At 38.8% G+C, this 23,509-nt stretch overlaps 1 long non-coding RNA gene across 1 annotated transcript; it reads right to left on the reverse strand.

Annotated features, from left to right (window-relative positions):
- Positions 1 to 4,226: 4,226 nt before the first annotated feature.
- On the reverse strand, positions 4,227 to 22,581 carry LOC104971229 (uncharacterized). The gene is made up of 3 exons (XR_003030708.2): positions 20,703 to 22,581; positions 19,646 to 19,731; positions 4,227 to 4,714 (listed from the first exon to the last, which is right to left on the reverse strand). It is a non-coding gene; the product is annotated as an uncharacterized lncRNA (long non-coding RNA).
- Positions 22,582 to 23,509: the final 928 nt, after the last annotated feature.

The following is a 23,509-nucleotide window of genomic DNA, read 5'->3' on the forward strand; positions in this document are numbered from 1 at the left end:
TGGGGTCACAAAGAGTCGAACATGATGAAATAACTAACACTTTCACTTTCATGAGCTGATAGAAAAATCAAGGAGATAGTAAATGTTCACACTTATACTATGTTAAAACTCTTCACATAGGGCCTGGCATAAAATGACCATAACAATGAACTAATATTTATGTTAACTTTACAACATGGACATATTATTACATCTAATTTTAGGGAGAAAAACTAAGGTACAAAAAAGTTAGTCACATTGCCTAAGTACATCCTGTTAGTTACAGATGGGTTGAGGTTTGAAGTCAGGTCTTTTTCTACCACAACCCATGGACTTAGCCACACCACTTTGCCTGTGACAGATGAAAACTGAATAGATATTTATTTTTAAATAAATAAATACATTAAACACTGAAATTATGGAGGACAAAACTCCTTGGATTATGAGTTTTTAAAACCCCTATTCATTCCTACATAATTTTGTTAATTTATCTTATTAGTGTCTCAAATTCAGTTTAGCAAAAATATTATTCCTAAACTTTAATAAATCTGTTGGCTAATATTAACATAAACACCTTGCTTTGTGTTAACTTCTTATACGTGGAATTGTGCTGACCTTTGATGTATATACTGTATCGTTGTCTTAATTCCAAATTTAATATATGTAAACAAAAACAAAAGCTCTTGTATTTTTAAAAAGATTAAGTGAAGTCGTAGAGCACACTGATGACCTATGTAAATACAATGGATTTGCTCAAGAGACTGCTTCAGTGGCCTTTACATATCAAGGTCAAGTTCAATCTAACATGGCAAACTTGTTCCAAAAATACAAGTAATTTTTAGAGGCCACATTTATTTCCCAAAAGACATTCTTATGTGCTATAAAAATGACAGTTAATTTATGTAGACACCTTTATTCACTTACCACTATTCTCTGTTTCTTTTTAGGATTTCTGAGGATTTTCATTTCCTATTGCATATCCAAACCAACCTCATTCTATCCCTTAGAACTTTCCAGAAAAACGTCCAGGAATTAATAAGCAAGCAATAGAATATTTTTAGATAAGTTTTATAGACTGTTCAACTGTCACATATGCCAAAAAAGGCATTGTTTTTATGTAGTCTGGTAAATAACCTGATGATCTGTGTAGGAAATTAGTTGTTTTATTCACTTATATACTTATGCATTAGACCATTATATAGGCATCCACTGCTTTGGGGAATGAATACTTATAAAATATTTGAGTTCAAAGGCCTTTGTCAAATAAAATGAAATTTAGTTGCAAAATCAGGGGCTGGCAAACTTTTTTGTAAAGGATCAGGTAGTTAAGTATTTCAGTCTTTCCTGGCCATACGGTTTCTGCTGCAGCTTCTCAGCTCTGCCATTGCAATGCGAAAGCAGTCATACATGAACAGTGTGACTGCATTCCCATAAAACTTTGTGGACACTGAGTTTTGAATTTAATTTTTATGTATCACAAAATATTATTCTTTGATTTTGTTCAACCATTTAAAAATAAAATTTTTGTTCAACCATTTAAAAATGTGCAAATCATTCTGAGCTAGTGGGTCCTCCGGCTGTAGTTTACTAACCCTGCAAAAACCAGTGAAGTCAGGTGTAGATGAAAATAACAAAAATCTGCCAATGAACTGATTTTTTAAATGTCAATGATAAAGATGTAGAGATAGTGGCATTTTAATTAGTATATCTGCTTTTGCTTTTAATCTCTGCTGGGAATTTTCTTTTGTTACCTCTTCCAAATTTGCAATGTTTTCCAAATCTTTTTTTCTTTTTTTACTGTCCATCAACCATTTTACCCTTGATCCTGTGTTCTTCAAAATGTGCACTGATTTTCTCTATTGTTATTATTTACAATAATTGATAAAAACTGAGACAATTGATAACAAAGAAAATATAGGCTTCTTTATCCTTGCTCTGATAAATGGTTGTCATTTTATGTTTTTAGGTTTTCATAAATGTAGTAAGTATTCCTCTGTCTTCTTAATAATATAAAATTCTCTTCTCTCACCTTTCTCTTTATGTTAGATTATTTTTAAAATATGGTGATGTACTATGATTTTTGGCTATTCTAATAATGATGTAATCTAAAATGGGGATTAATAGCTATTAATAACATTGGGACTGAACTTTGGTCCTTGTGGAACTGGTAAGAATATGGAAGAGAAGAACCAAGTACAGGCAAGATTAAAAGTTGGGTGAAGACCTGAAATAGAAACACACAGGATAATGCTTTAATGATAAGGAAGTGAAGATGTGATATTAAAGGGAGTTCAAGGCCTGGCCCTACATCCAATTAAAAAAAAAAGGATAGTCACATTACGAGAATAAGTGACAAAAGTCCTAAAAGTTCAAAACTGTCTTTTTAGAAATGGACTAGGTCATTGGTCAAAACTAAAGAATACTAATTAGCTGGCATTTTAATACAGATTATGAATAAGATTAATAAACAACACAGTGTCTGAAAAAATTACTTTTATCATAACATTATCAATATTACACACACAAAAAAAAAACCTCAGAGGAGAAGAGAAAAGATCACTGTGTATGAACTGATGAGCTGAGATACTGGTTTGGCAACTGGTAATATGGGGTCTGAACTAGAGAGGCCAGGGTTCAAGTGTATGTGAATGGCAGGCACTGCATGGTGAAAAGCCCAAGCATAGAAACTGGCATATAAAAATAGGGTAACTAGAGACAAGGTAGAAAGATGAATGGGATCAAGAAAGATATTCACAACCTGGAATCTGGGTCATCTACCAAGCATAGTTCAAAACTTGCAGGGAACAACCTGAATTTTGAGTTCCTGCCAGCAGTGGGAGAATAGTCACAGATGAGGCTCTTCTGCTGAGAAATTAAAACTGGCAGGAAAAAAAGAGAATGAGCAAGAGCTGTACTATAAACAACATAAGAATGAAGTGACACCATAGTCAGATTACATTATTTATTATAAAATGAAACTAGGTCTTCCAATTTTTCATTTAAATTATGTCACTATTCAAATTATGTGTCATCAATTAGAGATTAGCTGATATTTATTTAGTCGTCCTAATGAAAAATGTGGTCATGGAAAATGCATATTTGATTGTTTATTCCCTAAAATCTGGTACTTAGGCCTATTTGGAGGAGTGCATCTGGTCACATAGCTGGCCTCACACCTTACTGACCCATCACTATGTCTGGCCTAGCCCCCCTGAACATCTCTTGAGGCCCCTACTTCTTTCCTCCTGGTTGCCTCAGTTTAGTTCAACTCTTTGGCTTATTTCACCTAGATTACTGAAATGTCTTCTTAAAGTCGCTCTTCACTCTTGAGTCAGAATGATCTTTACAAAACAAAAATTAATCATCCCCCTTCCCATCACCTTTAAAAGCCTAGCACCATTAACACCCAGATGAACAACTTTGCTAAAGGACTTTTAACTCTCTTTGCCTCAGTTTCATTATCTATAAAAGTAGGCGTAATAACAGTACCTAGAGCATATACCAGTTATGAAGACAAAATGAGATACATTTGGAACAATGTGGAGCCCATAATAAGCACTAGAAGTGCATTACTCGTCACTCTTACTTTTTCGCATGACATCCAAAGTGCTTTGTAGGGCATCCAGCACCCCTCATGATGTTGCCATTACTTTCCTGTCTGGCATTAGCCTTTTCACTCTCTGTTATCTTTCCCTCCTTCACACCAGCAAAGCTCTGCTCTCGCTATACTGAACTACTTGCATCTATTTCGAACCTTCCATTCCTTCACTTGGACCTCCATGGTGGCTTAGCAGTAAAGAACGTGCCTGCAGTGCAGGAGACACAGGAGATGTGGGTTCATTCCCTGTGTTGGGAAGATCCCCTGGAGGAGGGCATGGCCACTGACTCCAGTATCCTTGCCTGGAGAATCCCATGGACAGAGGAGCCTGGAGGACTAAAGTTCATAGGGTTGCAAAGAGTGGGATAGGACTGAAGCGACTGAGCACACACATTCTTTCTCTTGCATGTGTAGCTGTTATATCTGGCAAGTCCCACTTCACATAATTTGCCTAATTAGATTCTATTCTTTTTTAGGACATGGCTTCATGGACATCTTTTTTAAAAAATTAATTTATTTATTTAAATTGGAGGCTAATTGCTTTACAATATTGTAGTGGTTTTTGCCATACATTGACATGAATCAGCCATGGGTGTACATGTGTTCCCCATCCTGAACCCCCCTCATACCTCCCTCCCCATCCCATCCCTCTGGGTCATCCCAGTGCACAAGCCTTGAGCACCCTGTCTCATGCATCAAACCTGGACTGGCGATCTATTTCATATCTGATAATATACATGTTTTAACGCTATTCTATCAAATCAACCCACCCTCACAGTCTCCCACAGAGTCCAAAAGACTATTCTTTACATCTGTGTCTCTTTTGCTGTCTTGCACATAGGGTCATTGTTACCATCTTTTTAAATTCCATATATATGCGTTAGTATACTGTATTGGTGTTTTTCTTTCTGACTTACTTCACTCTGTATAATAGGCTCCAGTTTCATCCGCCTCTTTGCAAAGACTTTTCTGGTCTCCCATTGCAGGACCAGGTGCTCTTTCTGCCTGGATGCCCTGTAGGACCTGTGTCTTCACCTGCCTTCATGAAACTGCTTGCTTCTTTGGCTCTCTCCCCCATTAATCCATAATAAGACTCTTGGAGGCAGAATTTTCTGAGGCCAGAGCCTACGACAGTGCCTGAAACATAGTGCACATATAATAAATATTTGCTGTCTTCATGAATGAACAGGATGGCATAATATGATTATTATTTCAAAAGTGAAACAAAACAAAGCTTATTGGTGGCAATTATATAAATGTCCTATTTGTTCCCTCCCCAAATATTTAAGCATGCTGGAAATACATAAGTAAATGTATCATCTGGAATATAAATATGTCTTAAATGAAAGTTTGTAACCATTATATATCAAACATTTTATAAATGTACTATAAAAATATACTTAATGTTACAAGCTGGAAATTATTGAACCACATAGAAAAAAAATCAAACTGGCAAACTGAGTGAGTAATTATGTTTCTATTTATAATTATTTCTTTTTGTTTAATTTCAGGCTTTCCCTTTAACTTTGAAATAAACATGTTCATGGAGCTTAGCTTACTGGACTGTAACCCAGGCCTGACTGCATTGAAGCACACTGGGGGAATACAAATATATTTTTATTCATCATGGCAGATGCTCTTTGAAACTTGAATTGTGAGAACAGAAGTTCAATTAATGTGTTTTTCACTTGTTCTTCTGACAGATAGAGGCCAAATGACACAGTGGAAAGATCCTCAACTAAGTGTCAAGATAAAAACTTGTATTCTAGGGTTCTCTTTGCCACTTAAAATAGCCTTGTGACTATAAGTGCATCATTCAACATCTCTAAGTCTTGGAAATGTAAAAGAAAGACATTTTGTAAGTGGCACAGCATGGGTGTAGAAAGGCTCTGATATGTACGTGCCTGAGGAGTCCTGGTTTTGCCACTAACACTCGGGTGACCACTGAACCGTCTGTTTTCTATTTCTCTTTCACTCATTTACATACTGTAAATGCTCAGCATACACTGACACTTTGTTAGGCATTCAGAAATAAAATATGTGGCTCTTATTTAGAGGAGCTCGGAGTTCAGGGTAAAAGATAGAGATCCAAATCTCTGATAATAACATTTCTATTCACACATCCCAAACATTTGTGTGTGTAAGAATCACCTGCAGATTTCCTTAGAATGCAGATTGTGATTCAGTAAGTCTGGGGAAGAACCTGAGATTCTACATTTTTCACAAGTTCCCAGGCTGTGAAGACTGTGGACCAATGGACCAAAATTTAGGAGCAAGTTCATTGAGCTATAAACAGAGTGATGCTAAAAGAGCACAGAAGGAAGGAAACTAACTCAACATGGAAGGCTCCACAGAGGGAGATGGAGTTGAGGGATAAGCAATAGAAGGTGAAGGTAGGTATTATATGCATTTGAGTGGGCTTCCCTGGTGGCTCAGCAGTAAAGAATCTGCTTGCAATGCAGGAGACCCAGGAGATGCAGGTTCAATCCTGGGTCAGGAAGATCCCCTGGAGGAGGACATAGCAACCCACTCCAGTCCTCTTGCTGGGAAAATCTCATGGACAGAGGACAGTCTCCTGGGCTACAGTCCATAGGCTCACAAAGAGTTGGACAGGACTGAAGTGACTGAGCACACATGCATATGCATTTGAGTTGAGGGAGTATTTTATATAGGACACAGGATGTGCAAATGGCCATAGTCCGGGTGTAAAATAAAAGAAAATTGGAGGAGGCAAGTGACAGGGACACCAATTTCCAGGAAGTGCAATAGTCCACAGGAGGGATGATGAGGACCTGCTTTGATGCATTCATCTGATTATTTGTAGCTCCATTTTGCAGAGTGGGTATGGTGGAGGGGGCCTCATGAAGATGGGGATAGTGAGGATGAAAAGGAAATAGATGTCTCCCTATATATTTATGAGGTAAAAAAACAAGACAAGATCTATGATTGAATGTGATTCAGAGTAAAGGGTGAGGCTGGGACGCTTGCATCTCAGACGACTGGAAAACAGGGTTAGTGTTTAACTCAGGGAATTCAGCAGAGAGGCACGCTTGGATCAGGTGGGGGAAGTGAAAAATGAGCATAAAATGAGTTTTGACATCGAAAATGTAATGACTGAAGGATGGCAGTTCATGTCTGTTTAGGTCTAAAGATCTATTGCTGTTCACTTTTGTTAAATCCACTGCCCTTGAACGCTGCATAGAGTTATTTTTCCTATTTGAAAGAAAGTGTTAATTGCTTAGTCGTGTCCGACTCTTGGTGACCCCATGGACTGTAGCTCGCCAGGCTCCCCTGTCCATGAAATTCTCTAGGCAAGAATACTTGAGTGGGTAGCCATTCACTTCTCCAGGGGATCTTCCCAAACCGGGGACTGAAACAGGTCTCCTACACTGCATGCAGATTCTTTGCCGTTTGGGCCAGGGAAGCCCACTCTCTATTTAGCAATCCATAAAACAACTTTAAGAGACAATTAACATTTTACCCTCATCTCATGAGTCCCTTTAGGAATTTTCTTTTCTTAGTTATAAATTCTTTTTGTGTATCCTTAAAATTTGACTATTATGATTTTAAATAGTGTTAATTTTTTTTCTGAATACATCTTTTTATCTTGCCCATGCATGCTTAGTCGCTCAGTCATGTCCGACTCTATACAATCCCATGGACTGCAGCCCACCAAGCTCCTCTGTCCATGGGATTTCCCAGGCAAGAATACTGGAGTGGGTTGCCATTTCCTTCTCCAGGGGATTTTCCCAATTCAGTGATCGAACCTAGGTCTCCTGCATTGCAGGCAGACTCTACCATCTAAGACATCAGAGAAGCCCTTATCTTGCCCATGGGTGGGTCATATGATACAATTCATTTTCCCGTGTCTCTTCCTCTTAACTATTGCTGCACTGTTTCAGCTGTTTTTGTGAAAAAGTGATTATTGACATTTTCTCCTTTGACACTACCTTCTCATGGGCCCATTTCTCATGGGCTCTACCTGATTATATTCCAGGCTTTTAAAATTAGTCATTCATTCTGAAATAACTTGTCCTGAATAAATTCATTTTGGTAGTTCTATATCTTAAAGTTTATACACTAAAGTTGGACTTTATTACTTAATATTTCTCCAATATATCATACATCTTGCCCCTTTACCTTTGCTGATATTGTGTGCACAATCTTGAAAACCCAGTTCTCTCTTTCAAGATCTTTTGAGTTTTCAACAGAATTAGAGATCTAGACTTTTATTTGAGGTCTAATGATCTTACTGTTGACTCACATATTTAAAACAATGCTATTCATAGTTGTTGCAGTTTGATCTGGCCTCTAAAAAGATGTGTTGAAGTCTACACTTTAGTGCCTGTGGATGTGACCTTATTTAACTTGTTATAATTTTACTTGGCTGTGTAGGTTCTGAGTTGCAGCACTCGGGATCTTTGGCACGACATTTGGGATCTTTTCAGTGCATCACATAGACTCTCTAGTTGTGGCGCCTGGGCTTAATCTTAGTTCCCCGACCAAGGAAAGAACTCGTGTCCCTTACATTGCAAGGCAAATTCTTTACCACTGGGCCACCAGGGAAGTCCAGGACCTTATTTCAAAATAGGGTCTTTGTAAATGTAATCAAGTAAAGATGAGTTCACTAGTTCAGTTCAGTTCAGTTCAGTCACTCAGTTGTGTCTGACCCTTTGCGACCCTATGAATTGTAGCACGCCAGGCCTCCCTGTCCATCACCAACTCCCGGAGTTCACTCAGACTCACGTCCATCAAGTCGGTGATGTCATCCAGCCATCTCATCCTCTGTCATCCCCTTCTCCTCCTGCCCCCAATCCCTCCCAGCAGTGGCCAAAGTACTGGAGTTTCAGCTTTAGCATTATTCCTTCCAAAGAAATCCCAGGGCTGATCTCCTCCAGAACGGACTGGTTGGATCTCCTTGCAGTCCAAGGGACTCTCAAGAGTCTTCTCCAACACCACAGTTCAAAAGCATCAATTCTTCGGCGCTCAGCCTTATTCACAGTCCAACTCTCACATCCATACATGACCACAGGAAAAACCATAGCCTTGACTAGACGGACCTTTGTTAGCAAAGTAATGTCTCTGCTTTTCAATATGCTATCTAGGTTGGTCATAACTTTTCTTCCAAGGAGTAAGTGTCTTTTAATTTCATGGCTGCAATCACCATCTGCAGTGATTTTGGAGCCTAAAAAAAATGAAGTCTGACACTGTTTCCACTGTTTCCCCATCTATTTCCCATGAAGTGATGGGACCAGATGCCATGATCTTCGTTTTCTGAATGTTGAGCTTTAAGCCAACTTTTTCACTTTCCTCTTTCACTTTCATCAAGAGGCTTTTTAGTTCCTCTTCACTTTCTGCCATAAGGGTGGTGTCATCTGCATATCTGAGGTTATTGAGATTTCCCCCGGCAATCTTGATTCCAGCTTGTGCTTCTTCCAGCCCAGCATTTCTCATGATGTACTCTGCATATAAGTTAAATAAGCAGGGTGACAATGTACAGCCTTGACGTACTCCTTTTCCTATTTGGAACCAGTCTGTTGTTCCATGTCCAGTTCTAACTGTTGCTTCCTGACCTGCATACAAATTTCTCAAGAGGTCACTAGGGTGGAATCTAATTTGACATGACTGGTGTCCTTATAAGAAAAGAAGGGAGAAGAAACGCACAAGGAAAAGGTCATGCGAGGAAGGCAGATGTTGTAATGATACCTCTACAAAAAGGATTGCTGGCTGTTACCAGAAGCCAGGAAGGGAGGCATGGGACAGATTTTCCCTCACAGCCCTCAGAAGGAACTGACTGTGTTGACTTCTAGACTCCAGAACTATGAGACAGTAAAATTCTCTTGTTTTAAGCCACATAATTTGTGTTGCTCTATTACTACAGCCCTAGGAAACCAATACAATGGTAAAGAAAAAATTCACCTGTCAGTTTCATATATGGTTTGCCAGTCTGTAATATTAAGTAATTTTGTTTTATTTTTTAGATAAAAACCCTAGGAATTTGTAAAAATAGATATTTTGGGCTATGCTTTTCTGGAATACGGCAAGTTACTTCATACCATTAACTACATCTCCATTTTCATCTAATATTTCAGCTAAATTGTTGTTTTTAAGTAGTTCAGTCATGTCTGATTCTTTGCGACCGCATGGACTGCAGCATGCCAGGTTTCCCTGTCCTTCACTATCTCCCAGAGTTTGCTCAAACTCATGTCCATTGAGTCGATGATGCCATCCAACCATCTCATCCTCTGCTGCCCTCTTCTCTTCTTGCTCTCAATCTTTCCCAGCATCAGAGTCTTTTCCAATGAGTCAGTTCTTCGCATTAGGTGGCCACAGCTTTAGCATCAGTCCTTCCAGTAAATATTCAGGGTTGATTTCCTTTAGGATTGCCTGGTTTGATCAAGGGACTTGCTGACCTATGTACTCTCAAGAGTTTTCTCCAGCACCGCAGTTCAAAAGCATCAATTCTCAGTGCTCAGCCTTCTTCACGGTCCAACTCTGACATCCGTGCATGACTACTGGAAAAACATAGCTTTGGCTGTATGGACCTGTGTCAGCAAACAGATGACTAGAAAGTTAAGGTTTTGAATTTATTCCCTCAATAAATATTAATATTAAATACCAGGTACCAGAAACTGAACTGGATACAATGGATGCAACTATGAATAACCATTTTCTTAAGAAATTTATCATCATCACAGTAGTTATCCTACAATAATGGCAATGAGGGAAAAGTAGTACAGATGGCTACGGGAAGACAGAGGAGGCACTTAATATGATCAAGAGATCAGGAAAATCATTCTACTGTGATGTGCGTAATGTAATTCTACAGAAGTGACATATCAGCTGAACTGTCTTACAGCTAAATATATAACAGAACTGAGATCCCAATCCAAGACCTTCGATCCAAATCTCTTTCTACAGTACCGTACCACTTTGCTTTTTGCATTTGCAAAATTGAGGATACTACTACTCCTTAAAGCTCTTGTAAAGATTCAGTAAAACTTACGAAGCACGTTGGCCGGAGGCATGGCCTTGACAGATCTTGCTAGCGCCCACCAGATCTGGTTCTTTTAGCTGTCCTGCATCTTACTCTATCCTGACTAATACAATGATCCATAATACATGCTCCACAAGTTTTCTTCTTTCCTTTGACAATAATTTAGTGGACGAGATGATAGAAATAAGGTTTAAATTTAAAAAAAAAATTAAAATTAGGTCATGTATTGCCTGCTTGGATATAATATATTCTTATTCCAGATTCTGAGACAAACCAAAAGCAGCTTAAGATAGTTGAGAGAGTCACCGTGTCCTAAGACCAGCTGAAATGAAAAATCTATTTGCTGTCAGGAAAAAAGTCACCTCTCATAAAGGATTATTTCTTTCATTCTTCCAAACCAAATTATTTAGGGTTAAAAATAACAAAAAGAAGCTTATGAAAAAACATACAAATGCTAAAAATCCCAGCTTGAGGTTTCAGCAACTATTCTTAACATACCTTCAGAGAGTTTTGACTGTCATTACTACAAATTGAAGACTTCCAGGAAGGAATTATTCAACAAAAAGAAGTCTTTTATTTTCTCCACAAATTTGGGACATGGAGAGAAAAATGAGAGCAAATATAATTCTAAGTTTTCCGCTCAAACAAATCTAAACGCTTCTGCCTAACATTCAACGTCTTGATGATATGTTCTCATTTGCTAACTAACCGCATTTCCCACTTTTTTTTTTCTAACATAGACACCATTTTAATCAAGTCTCCTCAAAGTCCACAAATAAGCCATTTCTTTATGCCTTTATCCATTTGCCTGAAATGCCTTCTCGCTTACTTGGAGAATGGACTCTTGGTCTGCATCCTGTAACTGTATTTTTTATTCAAAAATTCACTGCTTTTTTAAAAAAAAATAATTGATTTGCTTTTAATGTTTAAAAAACTGAGATATAATTGAAATATAACATTAGTCTCAGGAATGCAATATATGTTTATTTCAAAATGATCACAACAATAAGTTTAGTTAATATTCATTGATACTTTTTTATTCCTAGTAATTTTGTTTCTGGCTTCCCAAGTGGCTCAGTGTAAAAGAATCTGCCTGCCAATGAAGGAGACGTGAGTTTGATTCCTGGGTTGGGAAGATCCCCTGGAGTAGGAAATGGCAATCCACTCCAGTATTCTTGCCTGGAGAATCTCATGGATACAGGAGCCTGGTAGGGCTACAGTCCACGGGATTGCAAAAGAGTTGGACACGATTTAGTGACTAAACAACTTTGTCTCTAATTTGGTCTATAAGTTCTCAAGAACAGGAATGCTTTTTACAACTCACCTCCATCTCCTCAAAGCTCTGGCACAGTCCTGAGCACACCATCAGCAGTAAGCAAATACTTTTGGGTTGATTGCTTTGTGAGTGCCTGTGGGGATGGCTGCATAATAGAGTATGAGGAAGAAGAACAGAACATTGAAGGTGTTCCAGCAGAAGAACTTGTGATTGAAGTCAAAACCAGTGTCTGGGGGTGTGAGGGGCCCTTAAACATCACCCTCTGCAGTTTTTAGAGCTGTGTATTGACAATTAGTGAGCATTGGACAGTAGGCAGTAGTATGACTGCCTCACAGAAAATGAAAGCGGGCGATAAAGCATTTCAAAAACTTTCCTGCTTGGGAATAGATCTGGTGGCTAGAGAAATGAGGCCCTGAAAACACTGTTGACATTTTAAATATTAGACATTGCATTCTCTGCTATCATCTTCACTTCTGTGAGGCAGATACATGATCAATAGGTATATTGCAAATGCCATGTCATTTTACCCAAACTGTTATCTATGTTATAGATGCAGCACAAAGATGTTTTATGTAACAACAGAGTGCCAGGTAGTTAATGATGTGATACATACTCATGTGAAGTGTATTAACACCAGTTCAGTTGCTCAGTCGTGTCCGACTCTTTGCAACCCCATGAATCGCAGCACACCAGGCCTCCCTGTCCATCACCAACTCCCAGAGTTCACCCAAACTCTTGTCCCTCGAGTTGGTGATGCCATCTAGCCATCTCATCTTCTGTCATCCCCTTCTCCTCCTGCCCCCAATCCCTCCCAGCATCAGAGTCTTTTCCAATGAGTCAACTCTTCGCATGAGGTGGCCAAAGTATTGGAGTTTCAGCTTTAGCATCAGTCCTTTCAAAGAACACCCAGGACTGATGTCCTTTAGAATGGACGGTTGGATCTCCCTGCAATCCAAGGGACTCTCAAGAGTCTTCTCCAACACCACAGTTCAAAAGCATCTATTCTTCAGTGCTCAGCTTTCTTCACAGTCCAACTTTCACATCCATACATGACCACTGGAAAAACCATAGCCTTGACTAGACGGACCTTTGTTGGCAAAATAATGTCTCTGCTTTTGAATATGCTATCTAGGTTGGTCGTAAGTTTCCTTTCAAGGAGTAAGCGTCTTTTAATTTCATGGCTTCAGTCACCAGTAAATACTAACAGACATTTAAGGTGTTTGGGTAGGTTTTTCTCAGCTGTCTAGCTGTACTGCACCACCCTGTATCCTTTTACTAAAAGGATACTAAAGCACTTTTCAGATACAGTACATTAAACTAGGTGTTGAACTACATTTGACATTCCTAAAAGGAAAGATCACAGGGTAGACAGAGCCGTGGACTTCGAAAGAAGCAGAGGAAGGAAAGACTGAGGTCGCGGTTGCCTTGAGCTCAGTTTTTTCATCTATCACTTGAATACCAGGCACTGCTACAGACTTTGAGGAGCTACACATAAACAAGCCAGACATCCTCTGTAACCATGATGCTTGTGTTCCATTTGGTGAGCTAGACAATCGATCAATGAATTAATGATCAAGATTCAGACAGCGATCAGTGCTATAAGGAAAAGAAATCAGGGTGTTCTAACAGAGTAGTGAGGGACAGGGTGGCCAGGAAAGACTGTCTGGGGAGATGACACGTAAGCAGAGGCCAAAATGACACATGGGAGCAGTGCTGTCCCAACGCAGGGAGAGTGACCCAGCAAAGGCCTTTAAGCTGCAGGGAGCTCAACACATTTGTGAGGAATGGTGGGCAGGCCATTGTGATGGGGACCTGATGAAAGACACTGGAATTAAGAGGGCGGGTCAGAGGCACGGGCCCAGGGGAGGAGCTGGGCTCCAGTTTCACTGAAGACTGGGCCCTCACTGCGCTGATGCCGGGAGCATCCGCACATCGTCTGCCTGCTCCTCGGCTGTAGTTTCAGATCCATGTTCGCTCCTCTCTCCTGTGCTCACTGCTGTTCTGGGACCCCCTTATCTTTCAAACAGAAGGGACCCCCTTATCTTTCAAAAAAGACAGAAGGACTTCGTGTCTTTGCCGGATTATTTAGAGAAAACATATACCTTGTGTTTTGCATTAGTCCTTCCTTACAAAGAATACTTGGTCCTCATGTGTGGTTATTTTGTAACAAATGGTGTACTAGTTATGGCGCTGAAATCTGAATGTGAGAAGCTGTATTTTTCATCTCTTATGGTGCTGGTGCCAGGGTCAACTTGTCCATGTGCTATGGCCCACAATATTTAAAATATGCAGATATTTTGATTTATTTTAAAAATCAGAAGAAAAAAATGAACTTTTAGGTTAGAGAATACAAGTATTATTGATATATTTATTTTCAGCCAATGCAATTATAAAATATAACTTAATATAGTTTTATGAAGGAAAAGGCCCATGAAGGCTGTGTCTAGGGTCCTTCAAAGTCATAATAAAAGCAGCATGTGTTTACATGATAACAGACACTAAGGGGCTGTGTACTCTTCAGTACAATTATTATTCTCACAGAAACACGTTATTGTGTTCACTCTAGTTTAATGATTGAATAGACTCTAGACTATTTGAATGTGTGTGTGTGTGCATGCATGGGTGCTAAGTCACTTCAGTCAAGTCCAACTCTTTGTGACTCCATGGACCATAGCCCACCAGGCTCCTCTGTCCATGGGATTCTCCAGGCAAGAATACTGGAGTGGGTTTCCATGCTCTCCTCTAGGCAAATTCCTGACCCAGGGATCGAACCCACATCTCTTGCGTCTCCTGCACTGGCAGGCAGGCTCTTCATCACTAGCGCTACCTGGGAAGCCTGTGTGTATCCTGGAAGCTATAAATAAATAAATATTTATAATATATATATCTACCACTGTTCTATGATAGTGTATGAAATACATACATAGTTACAAGTATATAAATGGAAGACTTTAAAGTCTAGATTAAAGATGAAATAATGTTTAAATAATTCTTAAGTTATTAATGATAAAATCTTTGCTGTTAAAGTTATTGATAATTATTTTTAGAGAAAACAATATAACCTCACATGCTGAATTTCTATGAAAGTTTTAACATTTAGTGATCTGAAAGTCAAGTTAAAAGTTCAACTTTTTAAACTTGGTTTTAATGGCTAACATATCTGAAGAAGATACTTTACAAAAAAATGTTACATTCCAATGAAATGAGTATATCAAGGGAAATACTTAGGAAATCATACTACTACTCATTTTTCAAATCCATCTACCAATTACCAGATATTTTTTGAAATTCAGCAACTTGGCATTTTCTAGATTTTGACACCTAATCAGAAGTTGTTGCATTGTTATACTTTTAGCAATGAGTTCAAGATCCACTTAAATTTTCAGTTAGAAGACTTTAAAACAGATTAAATCACGTTAGTTTATGTTTTAAAAAAAGGAACGGACATTTATAGATGTCATATTTACATCTGTTATTAAAATGCAGAAAAATCATATATTTTCAAAAATGCCTTCTCTAATTAATTAGTTGCAAAAACAATTTGTGAATCACTCATTGTTAAGCAACCATTGTTGCTTAATCACTCATTGTTACCTCGATGGGCTGGATGAAAACATGTCTTTTTTCAAAAAATATCTACCAGGCAACATTGTGCTGAGACCCACCTACCAGTGCAGAAAAGTCCAGCAAATGTGAAGCCCTTATTTAATATATAAAATAAAAATGTATAACTCAATTTTTATTTCAACGATCACTTTAAGTACTTCAGTGAAATAACTAGTGAATGACTTTGTAAGTCAAAAGTTTTTAGATATTGTCTTTCTCATTACAAACTATTTAATGGTTATAATACTGAAAATAATAAATTTAAAAATTCACTTAATGGGACAAGGAAATTGCAACACGTGGCAAAAGGCTGAAAGGAAACCCAAGAGTGATGGGGCAGCGCCGGGTGCCACAGTGTGCCCTTGGTGCGCCTCTCACTCATCGTACGATGCACGACCTCCTGACATACACAGCGAGTGAGGTGTCAGTGCAAATATCTACATTAACGATCAGTACAACTGAACTTCTCTTCTATTTTTTAGGCAAGAAATGAATATAAATAGGAGACTTAATGTTTTTGCCTTGCACTAAAGTGGATTATTTACCTTTAGAGAACATTCTGTTAAATTCCCATTGAGTGTTTCTCATCTTTAAAATTTTCTTAAATTCTAGCTATCTTCTCCTAATATATTTACTATGACATCAATTCCTTTTTAAAATTTTAGCCAATCAAAATGTTCTTTTAAAAATAACCATAACAAATAAGTATAGAGATTACTGACACTTTCTAAACAGTCTGTGCCATTTGTTAAGATACTTTTTGGGGTTTCTAATATCAGTTGAAATTAATCATAGAGATCAGTTGAAGAAAAAACTCCTTTCTGCAATTAAAAAGCAATTTTCCAAAGACTCCATTCATTATTCAAAAAGAACAAATCTACATTAGCAAAAAATATTCAGGCTATGAAATATGCATATTTTTATTAAGAGTGAACACAGAGAATATAGTCAATATTTTATAAAAACTACATATAATCTATAAAAATACAGAGTCATATGTTGTACCTATGAAACTAGTATAATACTGTAAATCAAGTATACTTCAAAAGCAAAAAAAAGACTAAGCAAACAAGTTTTGATGTTGAGCAATAATTAGTTTTTCACCTTTTTTTTGTGTTCTATAAAAGTATCACATAATCATATAATCGAAATATACTGTGTGTTTATCAACCCCCACCAAAAATCCAAATATAGAATAGCATTTCTGTGACTTTAGCATTATTAAAGGTCAGAGAAACAAATGTTACTTATGTCAAATTTGAATTTTTAAAAAGTAAAATGACAGTATCTAACTTACCAAAGATTGGAAACCAGAGGGCAAAGAGGGATTAGTATTTCAGAGACAAAATATAGAAAAAGAAAAGAGTACAATAATAGCTAAGATAAAGTCATTCAATTAATAGACTATTTTCAATTCAAAGTCAATTTATAACATCAGTCGCTAGTAATTCAATTCATATTTGAATCAAGTCTAAAATGCAGCTTCAAGTCATATTCCTGAATGTTTTAAGAATTTACCAAGAATCCTTTATGCATTACTGCCTATTACTTTTGTTCAAAATAGGGTGGGGAATGCTTGGGAAAATAAGCCAGTTTCGAAGTAGCATTGTAAAAAAAAATGTTTTAAAAGTAAATGGCTACCAAAAAAAAATTCTATTCAGCTCATCAAATTTGCCTTGGCCTAATCCATATTTACCAACTTACTTCCTCCTAGCTATTTCCATCATTTTCTATCATTAAACTAAGACAGTAGTTCTCAGTCTTGAAACTAGCAGAAATAACCCCCTGAGGGAAGTAATAACTACCTACCTCTTTGACCGCGCCTTCTGTGTCTACTTTGAGGCTTCTTCTTCCTCCTTCTGTCCTCTAAATGTTCCTGCCTGAGATTTGTTCAAGTTTTTACTTTCTGCTCTTCAGACTCTTGCCTCTGATAATCTCATTTACCCTATGATTTCAATGTTGCCTTCCTACAGAAGAATCCCAAATAGATGAGTCTAGCAGAAATTTCTCAGGCTATAGTCTCACATTCCAACCTCCTGCTGGTCTTCTTTGCTACACTCTGTGATCAGTTGCATCCAACTCTTTGTGACTCCATGGACTGTAGCCCACCAGGCTCCTCTGTCCATGGGATTTTCCAGACAAGAATACTGGAATGGGTTGCCATTTCCTTCTCCAGGGGATTTTCCTGGGCCAGGCATCGAACCCCTGTCTCCTCAACTGGCAGGCAGGTTCTTTACACTGAGCCACCTGGGAAGCACTCAGTTCAGTTCAGTTAAGTTGTTCAGTCATGTCCAACTCTTTGCGACGCCATGAATTGCAGCACACCAGGTCTCCCTGTCCATCACCATCTCCCGGAGTTCACTCAAACTGACATCCATCAAGTCAGTGATGCCATCCAGCCATCTCATCCTCTGTCGTCCCCTTCTCCTCCTGACCCCAATCCCTCCCAGCATCAGAGTCTTTTCCAATGAGTCAACTCTTCGCATGAGGTGGCCAAAGTATTGGAGTTGCAGCTTTTGCATCATTCCTTCCAAAGAATACCCAGGACTGATCTCCTTTAGAATGGACTGTTGGATCTCCCTGCAGTCCAAGGGACTCTCAAGAGTCCTCTCCAACACCACAGTTCAAAAGAAGCACTAGTCTTCTACATTTGGCTAAAATAATTCCTCTTTTCTGTTAGTACTTCTTCTCCTATCTATGTTGCCTTGAGGCTCAGAGCTCTTTGGATTATATGCTTCCTTGCTTACTGTTCCACCTCTCCTATTATTATTTGCACTACTTTCAGTAACATCTTAACTAGTCTCCTTGCTTCCAACTGAGGAACATGTCAAGTTGAATCAGCATTCTAAAGCATGGCTTTAATCATGTTTCATATCATCTTTAAAAATCTTCATTTGCTTCCAATTTATTTAGTTGGCCGCTCAGTCTTGTCCAATTCTTTGCGACTCCATGGGCTATAGAGCCCACCAGGCTTCTCTATGCATGGGATTCTCCAGGCAAGAATATAGGAGTAGGCTGCCATTCCTTCTCCAGGGATCTTCCCAACCAAGGATCAAACCTGGGTCCCCTGCATTGGCAAGTGGCTCCTGCATTTCAGACAGATTCTCTACTACCTGAGGCACCAAGGAAGCCCAATAAAAATTTACTGCTATCTTTTTTAGTCTTTTTGTTGTACTCAATTGTGTCCAACTCTTTGTGACCCCATGGACTGTAGCCTGTCAGGCTCCTCTGTCCATGGGATTTCCCAGGCAAGAAAATTACAGTGTTGTGTTAGTTGCTTAGTTGTGTCCGACTCTTTGTGAACCCATGAACTGTAGCCCATCAGGCTCCTCTGTCCATGGGATTCTCCAAGCAGGAATACTGGAGTGGGTTGCTATTCCCTTCTCCAGGGGATCTCCCTGACCAGGAATCAAACCCAGGTCTCCTGCATTGTAGGCAGATTCTTTACCAACAGAGCTATCAGGGAAGTCTAAGAATATTTATAAAAAATGTTCAAATTCCTCAGTCTGCTATTCAAGAATTTAATTATCCATCATACTTTTCTTGACTCACTGTCTATCATCCTATAATTTATTTCTTATACACTGAATCTGAATTTTATTACCTAATATTTCCTAAATGTAACATGCAGTTTCTTTTTTTTTATTTTATTTTTAAACTTTACAATATTGTATTGGTTCTGCCATATATTGAAATGAATCCGCCACAGGCATACATGTGTTCCCCATCCTGAACCCTCCTCCCTCTTCCCTCCCCATGCCATCCCTCTGGGTTGTCCCAGTGCACCAGCCCCAAGCATCCAGTATTGTGCATCGAACCTGGACTGGTGACTCATTTCATATATGATATTATACATGTTTCAATGCCATTCTCCCAAATCATCCCACCCTCTCCCTCTCCCACAGAGTCCAAAAGACTGTTCTATACATCTGACTTCACCTTGGCTGATACCATGTTGCTGATATCATGAAAGCCTAGTTCAAATTAAACCTTTTCCAAGATGCCTTACCTGATAACTCTAGCTAGCTGAGATCTCCCATTGATTTATTCCTAAAGCCACTGTGATGCAAGGGGAAGGGTACGTGCTTTGGAATTCTTTACATCTAGGTTCCAAAGTCATTCTGTTAGTTTTGTGACAATAGGAAAGTCATGGTTTTTAAATATATAAAATGAGAATAATACAGCTTACCAAGAAGTTCAAAATAAATCTTGTGTGGTATAATTGATGCCACCAGGAGAGAGTCCAATTCAGTAGCTAGAAGCTTCTCAATAAACCTGAGAAGGTAAAATTTTTATTTATTAACATATATCAAACACCAATGGAGGACTAGGCACTTTAAATTACAGGGTGATTAGCCAGATAAACACAGTCCCTGCTTTCACGGAGCCAACAATCTGAATTCACCTCAGCCCAGAGTATGTCCTTTACTTTAAAGACTCAGAAATGACCTGGGGAATTGATTAGGTTAATGCATATTATACTTGCTAACAGCACCCTTAACACAGATGTATAAAACCAGAATAAACAATTTATTTATGCTGAAAGTCTTAACTGTCAAACAAACTGACCCCTCATCATGATCTAACCAGGTAGCTGTATGGAATCAGAATGAGAAGGGGAAGATTCAGATATTTGACAAACTTGGGTTCTCACAGCCAGGTGGGCCAATCTCTAAAATGGGAAGAGAGACTTCCTTTCTTAATACAGGTGTGTATTGGGAGATGGTGGTCTAGTGGTTAGGACTCTGCACATCCACTGCATGGGGGCAAAGCTTGGGTCCCTGATCAGGGAACTAAGATCCCGTCCCACAGCAGCCAAAAAAGAGAAACAACAACAACAAAAACCCCACAAGAGATGATACCTCAAATCCAAGAGAAGCTACAGAATGATACACCTCTCCTACCTTCCTCAATTTCTAAAGAATTTGCAGAAGAGGTTCACGAATATTCTTACGGATCTTAAAGTTAGGGATGGAAAAGCCTGCCACAGATCTCTGCAATTAAGGATTATCTTATGATGGGGCTGGAGGCTATGTTGAGAGAAGTGGATAGAACTCTCAACCAAATTCTGAGCAGAACTTATGAATCCTCACAAGGCAAAGATAAATCACTCAATTAAAAAATGATGAACTCAACTGAGTATATGATATTAGGCAAAACAGCAGCTCAGAGTCAAAGATGAGATTTAAGCCAAGAGAAAATCATTATGGTAGTCTTATAAAATTATGTGTCTGGTAATATATTACCTGGGCTTCACTGGTGGCTCAGCAGCCAAGAATCTACCTGCCAATGCAGGAGATGGGTGTTTGATCCCTGGGTCAAGAAGATCCCCTGGAGAAGGAAATGGCAACTCACTCCAGTATTCTTGCCTGGAAAATCTCATGGACAGAGGAGCCTCACAGGCTGCAAACCATGGGGCTGCAAAAAGTTGGACACCACTTAGCAACTAAACCACCTCAATATATTATCTAAAGTTCTCGAAGGCTGATACCAGGCCTGGTTTGGCTTTCTATTAGAATACCATACCCAATAAATAATATGCTTTGCATCAATATTTAAGAAAGGAATAAATGACCCATCTTTATCTACACATCGGGTAAACTGCTTATGAGAGACATCTTTGGTGACTGGAAGAGGACACTGAAGTAGGCTTTAGGTGGCATGAGACTTAAGTAGTATGAGGCTGGCACCAGCAGGGAAGTTTAAATCTTATCCCTAACCTCCCCCTATTCCTTTGATATTCAAGTGTCCATTAAAAGAGAGATTCCCCAAGACATATTGGCTGGGTGGACAGTAAACTGCCAGGCGCCTCTGTCCATGGGATTTTCCAGGCAAGAATACTGGAGTGGGTAGCCAATACCAGGGGATCTTCCTGACCCAAGAATCAAACCAGGGTCTCCTTCATTGCAGGCAGATTCTTTACTGTCTGAGTCACCAGGGAAGCCCAATAAAATGGAAAATTAGTCAAAACAGCTTTAACAAAGAACACTTCTCTGAGCTTTGTCCATATGCACTCTACAGGCCTTTTGGCCCCTCACAACACTGTGGAGTGCATAGTAACCATGATAAACTGTTAATTATTATTATTAATCTACTCATCACTAGGTTCATTCCAAAAACTGTATGAGGTGGCCAGAACACACACAGAAAGATAACAATAAAAAGAACAGCAAAAACCAAAATATACAGAAGGAAGTCAAAGTCAATGCTGAACATAAGGAAAAGGAATTAAGCTCCAACCATGGGTAGTATTCATATAGAGAATGCAGACTTTTGGAATCTGTATACTTGCTATAAACGGATAAGAGTGACACTGACCTTTATTACAATGCATTTGAACTTTACAGGTAGAGCCTGATTTTCTTGGGAAATTTTAAGTTTCTTAAAAAGCATCTTTAGGGAAAGAAGCCTTTCTTTAGGGTATACTGTCAGATTTCCTTAGGCCTAAGCCCACAGTACTTTGCTGGTTTAAAAACTGCTACCTGAGATTTCAATTTCTCTAGAATGCTCCTTAAGTGAATTTTCATTTTTAATTTATCTTTACACTATCTCAATCTTTTTTGCCCTTTTTTCCTTCTTTCCCTCTCTCCCTTCTACCTTCCTTCCTTCCTTTAACAATCTAATCTTGATGCTCACTTAAGACAGTTATTCAAAGGATAGTCTTTGGCTTTTCTGGTATTGTTATTTAAACAGGACATACCCAATGTGCTTACAAGTGGCTCAGATGGTAAAGAATCTACCTGCAATGCACAAGAGCTGGGTACAATCCCTGGGTTGGGAAGCTCCCCTGGAGAAGGGCATGGCAACCCACTCTAGTATTCTTGCCTGGAGAATTTCATGGACAGAGGAGCCTGGTGGGCTACAGTCCATGGGGTCACAAAGAGTTGGACGTGACTGAGCGACTAACACACACACACTAATTTGTTTATATTTTTTAAAAAATTAACAAGAAGGAAACCATACCAAACCACTGAAAGTAATAAAACTTGAAATATAAAATGTTTTATACAACTTCCATAGAAAAAGTTGGTGGTAGAATCTCTGTGAACCATCTGGAGTTCAGGAGTTTGAGAGCATGCATATTTTCGAGCTAATGAAGGCAGGCACACACAACTGCACTGGTAGGTACTCACTAAACGTCATGCTTCTAGGACTGGAGAATAAAGTGTGCTTCCTGGAATATTGTAGTGGTTTTCTTTTTCACTTAAAAAATGATACCATATAGAATGTAGTTCATAAAAGTATCAGACTGGTAGTTCTGCAGCCCCATTTTTCTTCCTGCAAAGCAACAGCAACAGAGGCAGGGATATTACAAATGTGCGAAACATTTTTAGTAATGGGACTTACTTGGGGCATTATAGGAGAATTTTCCACAGTTTATTGTGATCCACACAGTCAAAGGCTTTGGCATAGTCAATAAAGCATAAATAGATGTTTTTCCGGAACTCTCTTGCTTTTTCGATGATCCAGCGGATGTTGGCAATTTGATCTCTGGTTCCTCTGCCTTTTCTAAAACCAGCTTGAACATCTGGAAGTTCACGGTTCACATATTATTCAAGCCTGGCTTAGAGAATTTTGAGCATTACTTTACTAGCATGTGAGATGAGTGCAATTGTGCGGTAGTTTGAGCATTCTTTGGCATTGCCTTTCTTTGGGATTGGAATGAAAACTGACCTTTTTCAGTCCTGTGGCCACTGCTGAGTTTTCCAAATTTGCTGGCATATTGAGTGCAGCATTTTCACAGCATGCCAAAGCCTTTGACTGTGTGGATCACAATAAACTGTGGAAAATTCTGAAAGAGATGGGAATACCAGATCACCTGACCTGCCTCTTGAGAAACCTATATGTAGGTCAGGAAGCAACAGTTAGAACTGGACATGGAACAACAGATGGGTTCCAAATAGGAAAAGGAGTACGTCAAGGCTGTATATTGTCACCCTGCTTATTTAACTTGTATGCAGAGTACATCATGAGAAATGCTGGGCTGGAGAAAGCGCAAGTGGGAAGGAGAAAGCGCAAGTGGGAATCAAGATTGCTGGGAGAAATATCAATA

This window comes from Bos taurus, chromosome 2 (assembly GCF_002263795.3).
Source record: "Bos taurus isolate L1 Dominette 01449 registration number 42190680 breed Hereford chromosome 2, ARS-UCD2.0, whole genome shotgun sequence".
In the NCBI taxonomy this organism is placed as follows: Eukaryota; Metazoa; Chordata; class Mammalia; order Artiodactyla; family Bovidae; genus Bos; species Bos taurus.